The sequence below is a fragment of the Camelus bactrianus genome, chromosome 35 (assembly GCF_048773025.1).
Source record: "Camelus bactrianus isolate YW-2024 breed Bactrian camel chromosome 35, ASM4877302v1, whole genome shotgun sequence".
NCBI lineage: Eukaryota > Metazoa > Chordata > Mammalia > Artiodactyla > Camelidae > Camelus > Camelus bactrianus.
Genome location: NC_133573.1, coordinates 24,283,639 through 24,290,229, shown reverse-complemented (window position 1 = coordinate 24,290,229; position 6,591 = coordinate 24,283,639).

Below are 6,591 nucleotides of genomic sequence, written 5' to 3'. Positions count from 1 at the left end.
ATGAGGGGAACAGTATAAGGTTGGACTTGGTGACAGAATGACACTACCTTCAGTCTTGTAAGTTTCCAGTTTGGATTTGGTCACGTCCCCAGTTACAAGCTCTCCAATGATGGATTTCTTCAATGTAGATATATAGATAGATAGATAGATAGATAGATAGATAGATAGATTTTTTTTGCACTGCAACTTTTTCAGTTACAAATAGTGCCCAGAAACCAAGAATTTGGACAAATTAGAGCTAGAATCAGACTTTCAAGTTGCCATGTTACAAAAATAAACTACCTACTGAATCACATTAATGTAACAAAGATAAAACACTTTGTTCTGCTGACAAGAGTTTCTTTGTTTTGATCTTGTCCTTTAATTTTCTTCCTTTTGTGTATGTTTTATATGTTCATCAGTAGGTATAATACTACACACCTGCAGTTTCCAACTATTCACATTATTAGAGATGTTTGTGTGCTCAAAAACATTTTATCAAAAGGGTGCGCAATCAAAACTTTTTGCAGATCCCTGAACTAGGTAAACGATCTCTTGCTGTCTTTTGTCAACAAATGGATCAGAAAAGCCCTTTTCTTTCCATTATTTAAGGCCAACGTCATGCCACCACATTCTCTAGGCTTGAATCATCCTTGTTAACCCTCATATTTGAGTTTGTTAATTTAACACCAGACTTGGAAAGAACTGATAGGAAATGTAGGTTTCATAATGACTAACAATTCTAACTCGTGTTCTTCCTTGCCTCTGGGCTGGGATCCAAATCTAGAAAAGCCCAAAATTCACAGGTTCAACTGAGACTCTTTTCCATGTTTCTCAGGGAGCAAAAGGGGTACACTGGACAGTGGCAATCTTTTCCAGACAAAAAGCAAAACCCAAACAGGGGCACTGGCACCCAGCGTGCTTGTAACATGGGAACTCGGGGAGGTCTGAGTGTCAGAGGCTCGAGAGCTGGGAGCTTGGGGGTCCATCGTGGTATAAATGAACACAGAAGGCAAAGCGCAGAATGAGTCACCCAAGATTACACAGCTCGTTAGTGGCACATCTGGGACCACAACCAAGTCTTTGGATTCCCCTTGGTCTCTGGGACTTGCTAATAGTCCCTCAGGGCCGATGCAGGGTTGTAGACATGGGTGGGAAGCCACAAGAAACATGGAGAGTTGTTGGCCTCGGATGAGACAAGGCCAGATAATGTCTGGAGCTCAGTGATCGCAGTCAGTGTTTTAGCAGCAATCTCCTGGGCATGCTGGCTCAGCACGCCTGTGCGGGGTCCTGTGAGTGGACTGTGGAGTCCTCCAGCCTGGGAAATTGCTCTGCACAGCCCCGCCTCTGGAGAGGAGAAGGCGAACTTGCTGCTTCTTCAACAGCGGGTGATAGACTCACAGCTCCAGCTCTTCTGATCATGCCTGCAGCTCCTGCACACACACTGAGGGGCTGCGGAGGAATGAAAGGGGGAGGGGGAGGGGACGCGTCCTCACTACTGTATCCTCAGTGCCTAGAATGGTGTCTAGCACAGCGGAGGTGCTCAGGGAATTTTCATTTGTGAAAAAGTCCTCACCGGAGAGGATGGAACAGGGCCAAGTGAGAGGACTGAGTTTCCAGCCCTGATCTTGTTGGGCTCGTGGGTGGCCACAGGTGGAGAGCTGGGAGTCCAACCAGGAGAGCAGGTCAGGAGGGACCCAGGAAACATCCCAGCCGGGATGTGTTCTATTTCCTGCTTGCCCAGGAGGCCTCCATGAAAACTCAGATTTTTCTTCCAAAGCTATGAAATAAGCCCACTCATGACCCTGCACGTGGCCAGGTTTCCGCTGACACGTCTTCATCCACTCCGCTATGGGGGTGACTGCCCTGGGCTTTATGGAGGCCCAACTCGAGCCCTTAACACTGATCACTGCCACCCTCTGAGTCCCAGTTCCCTCGTGTACAAGGCAGAAATCAGGACCATTCCCACTCACCTCGTGGCCATGGTGACAACTGGATGGGAGTTCACTGTAACGTGCCTCAGTCACTGTAAACCCCTCTGCACGTGTGTGTCGGCGTTGGCGAGAAGGGGCCACGTCTGCTGGGCCCACTGGCGAGTTGTGCCCCTCCTGTCCATCTTCAGGCAGAGGGGAGCCACTTTAACTGGTCCGGAGTAAAGCCCTTTCCAGCCCTGCTCCGTGCCCAGGTGTAACCACAGTCGTGAGAACCAGCTGCCGTGGGGCGCGGCTTCATTTTCCATCTCCACGTGGAGCACGGGAACCCATGAGTTCTTTAAGAAGGACCCCGCTGACACCGGTAGATGGGGCTTGCCTATGGGTGTGAAGCGTTTGGCCACTTTTTTTTCCCTCTGAAGATATAAAAGCTTCCTGTCAGGACTCAGGGTATGCTTTGTCTAGAAGCTTGAGGCCTCCCCAGGGCAGTTTGCTAATGCATTGGTGTCTGTGCTACATTCTTACAGCAAATTAAAGATTTTGAAGACGGTAATTGAGTTCATGTTGGTTTGAGATGCACTTGCCAGCATCCAGTGTCTGTTCTCAAGCTGCCTCTCCCTCACCACATGGACCACAAGTGCCAGTCCAGCCGCATGCTCTCTCTCTGGTCAGCAAGGGTGACTGAGCTGTCTTGAGTGTGCCGACAGAGGGGCGATGCTGAGGGAGGCAGCCTTCTAGAGCGCTCCCCCCAAGGCCCCCAAATCTTGATCAAATCCTTGGGTAATCCTCAGTTCCAATTAATAGAATATGGCAGAGGCAGTGGGATACCATTTACAAGATTAGGTTATAAAAACCAGTATCCACTCTGGGGACTTTCATGTTCTCTCACTGCCTGTCTATCTGTCTGTCTATCTCTCTCCCTCTAGCATTACCCATGTTGTCAGCAGCCCTAGAGGAGGCCCACATGGTATGACCAGGAATGAAGCCCTCAGTCCATGAGGAACGAACCTGCCAATGACCCCATCAATGAACTTAGAAGCACATCCTTCAGTCCCAGCCACGTCCTGGGATGTCCCAGCTCCAGCCGACAGCATCTGGGCTGCAACCTCACGGGCAGCTGGGGCCAGAGGCACCCAGAGGCCAAGTTCTGACCCACAGAAAGTGCGAGATGGTCAATGTTTGTTGCAAGGTCCTCCCCACTCCTGGTGCCCTTGAGACGTTCCTTCACTGTAGGGATTACAGCCCAGACACAAGACAGTTTGAAAGCCTTACCTCTGAGTAAGCTTTCTCTCCTCCCCTGGGGGTGCCTTGTGACAAGCACCTTGGGCTGGCAGAGTCCAGAAGTCAGCTGTTTTCCGTGTCCATGCTGGGGAGCAGCTGGTCCTCATTAGAGGGCTTGCTCGGGTGCTCATCTGCATGATGACAGCCAGGTGGGCTGGCGGCTCAGCCTCCCGTGTGAGTTTTTCTCCATGAGCTGATATACACAGCCTGACCTAGCAAGACCCACAAAAATAGATCCTGGTGCCCTCAAGACAAATACAACATTGAAGCTAAAGAAATGTTATAGGGAGGGGAAGTGGTGGGCAGAGAGGTGGGCAGGAGGAAAAGGGTTCATACGTTGACCAAGAATTGCGTTTTCCTGGCCCACTAAGTCTTCCTGGACAGAGGCCGTGCTCGCTGGTGGAAACATATTAGGAAGATGAGCTCATGTGTAACACGGTTCCTCCCAGGGGAGGCTGGCAGAGAACCAGAGATCTGAGACACTTTCTTGAAAAAAAATCAGCAGCTTTGAAGTTGCTCTGGAGGAGAAGAGCAGTCGACAGGGAAGTCTGCATGTCAGGGATGAACTCAGTGTGCATGAACAGAACTTCCCCAAGACATTAATCAGAGCAGGAGAATAGACTAACTTAAGGAAAAACAAAAAAACTCACAAAACAAAACCCTAGCACTGTTGTGATTATTCCTGCATCTCTGATTGTAGATCAAATCCAGCTTCTGGGACATTCCTCATGAGACATGGAGCAGCTGGACAGCAGGAACACACGGGCTCAGTGTGTTACACTGTCACGCCTGTGTCCTCTCCGCCGTTCCTGTTTAACAGAACTGTGTGTCAGGCTGGGCTCAGCTATTAGGAGAAATTTCTGTCAGAGATGGAGAAGGGACCTTAGGAACATTAACCAGTTGGATCATGCCATTCCTCAGCTCAGTAGTTATCAGCTCCCCCGACCCCAGTTACCTGTGAAATACATGAAGTCCAGATTGCATAGTTTGTAAATCTGTGACCTGCACAAAACCGCGAGAGGCAATGCAGTGGAATGGCACTTGGTGTCAGTGCCAGCTGAGTTTGGAACTCTGCCGAATTGGGGTAAATCACTGAGCCTTTCCGAACCCACCTGGGCAATAAAGGCACCTTCCTTGTGAAGCCGACGGTTAAAGGAGATGTTGAATGGAATGCACTGAGCGCAGTGCCTAGAGCACAGCAAACGGTCAGTACGTGACGTTGTTACCAGGAGTAGTTGCTGTTGATGATCCTCCAGCCCATCTCCCTCTCTCCCTACGCTTTGCCCACACCCCATCTTCGAGCCCAAGGAAGTAGTTACCAGTCCATCCGCACGCTGTGTCTCCAGCCGCCATGGTCTCGCTCACACTGTTCTGCTGATTTCTTCCTGTCCACACGCTACCCGTCCTCCCAGCTCCACAGCCTTCCTCACGCAGCCTTTGAGGGTAGCGTCCGCGTCGGCTTTACCTTGGTTTTCTCAGTCTGAAAGACAACGCTTGACTATACTAGGTGCTCAAAGAGGCTGAATGAATAAATGGATGGATGGACGGAAGAAACCTTATGGCCAGGGCACTGGAGGGAACCGGCAGGGGAACAGATGACGGCGGGTTTGTGGGTCTGTAGGCCCTGAGGCCTAACTTCACTGCTGCCGCTGGCCCCGAAGGGGAGGCAAAGTCTCCCCGGGTTTCTTGTGCAGGACAAGCGCGGCCAGCGTTTTTCCACAGCTGCGATGCCACAGCAAGTCTGTAAAGTGCTTCTAACTGTCCCAGCCCTTAGTGACAGCCTCCTGAGGGCGACGCTTCTCTCCTCGCCTCACATCCCTCAACAAAAGAGGCCACATGAACTCCCCCTGGAGCCCGGGATTTCAGTCCCAGCTCTCTCCAGCCTTGAAAACCTGGTAGAAGTTCTCATTGTCCCACAGCACACAGTCTAGTGCTCCCAGGTCTGCGGGGCACACACAAGCCAGCAGGCCTCCTATGTGGCACCTCTGTTAAACTGGACGTATAAACAAGCACCTTTTCCCCGGTGCCAGGGTGCATGGAGGGTGTGTGGACTGGAAATCAGCCCCCACGACAGGTCCCCTCAGCTGGAAGGCCTTGCATGGTGGGTGCTCACTGTGAAAATTAATACAGGGAAACCCCGCTGAAGGGCAGTGGGGAGGCCAGAGGGGCAGCTCTCCTGCAGGGACGACTTGACATCAGTACGGATTCCAATAGGATGACGCATACTTTGCATCTCCAGCTGGAAGTGACACTTCTTTACAACCACCAGCAGGAAGAAGGAAGATTTTCTCCCTGACTGGCAACAGCTCAACTGATGAGAGACTGTTACAACTCAGCCAGTAAAAAGCCATGACACTTCTAACTCCGGCTTTCCTCCATGGACTTCTTGTTTGTTACAGCCCCTCTCAACGCCCCCTTCTCCTCTAAAAGAGTTTCCTCTCTTTTGCTGTATTGGACTTGCATGTGGCTTGCCACAGGTGCATGTCCTGAATAGCTGTTCTTTGTTGTGCCTGAATAAACCTGTTTTGCTGGTCAAATAGCTGGCTGTTTTATTGTTTTACGTGAACAACATCACACGCTGACACACACACACTCTCCCTGTTATGTTATTGGGGTGCTCTTTTGAGGATTACATGTTCTGGGGGCTCAGCACAGGTTTTGCAACCAAGTATGTAAAAAAAAAAAAAGTGGGGCTCTTCTTTGGTCTTTCTCAAACGAGGGGACACCAGCACAGCCAAGTATGTACATAGGACCACAACCGCTCCAGCCAAATGGGTTGCCCTGTACGTGATTTGAAGACACTCCGATTTCAGAACCTTTCTTTATGAAATAGAGTTTTGTTACAGTCGTCCTCCTTGGGGGCACAGAGAGCTGGGAGGTTTTGGCTGTGCACGATTTGTACCCCTCTTTGGCATCATGCTCTCTGCTTGCTGTGACCTGTCGTGATTCCCTTCCAGATGGACAGTCCTGTATCTACACAGGCAGGCTTTTGCTTAATTCTTGTACTTTTGGCTCCTTAAGTGTGTTATGGCCAGTGATGGAGCATCCCAAGGGAATATGTAAGACCAAAATTTATCTGAAAAAAGTGTAAGAAATTTAACATGAATTTCAGTGCACGTTGAACACTTTTTTGAGCCACAGGGAGGTTCAGTGACTGTCTTGCGAGGTGTCTGGAGGTGCTGGGCTGGTCAATGTGACAGGAGCCCAGCAAAAAGAAAGTGACCTTAAACTTTCTAACTCTAAGGCCCTAATAAATACCAGCTTTCTATTAGGATCAGTTTTATACTCCTGTGCGTTGTCTTTGGCTAAATTTTCAGTCACGGTGGGTGAGCCCTCTCTTTAATAAATCTTTACAAATAGTTTTCAAAAGTGATTAGGTTACTAAAGTTCCTTTGTTCTG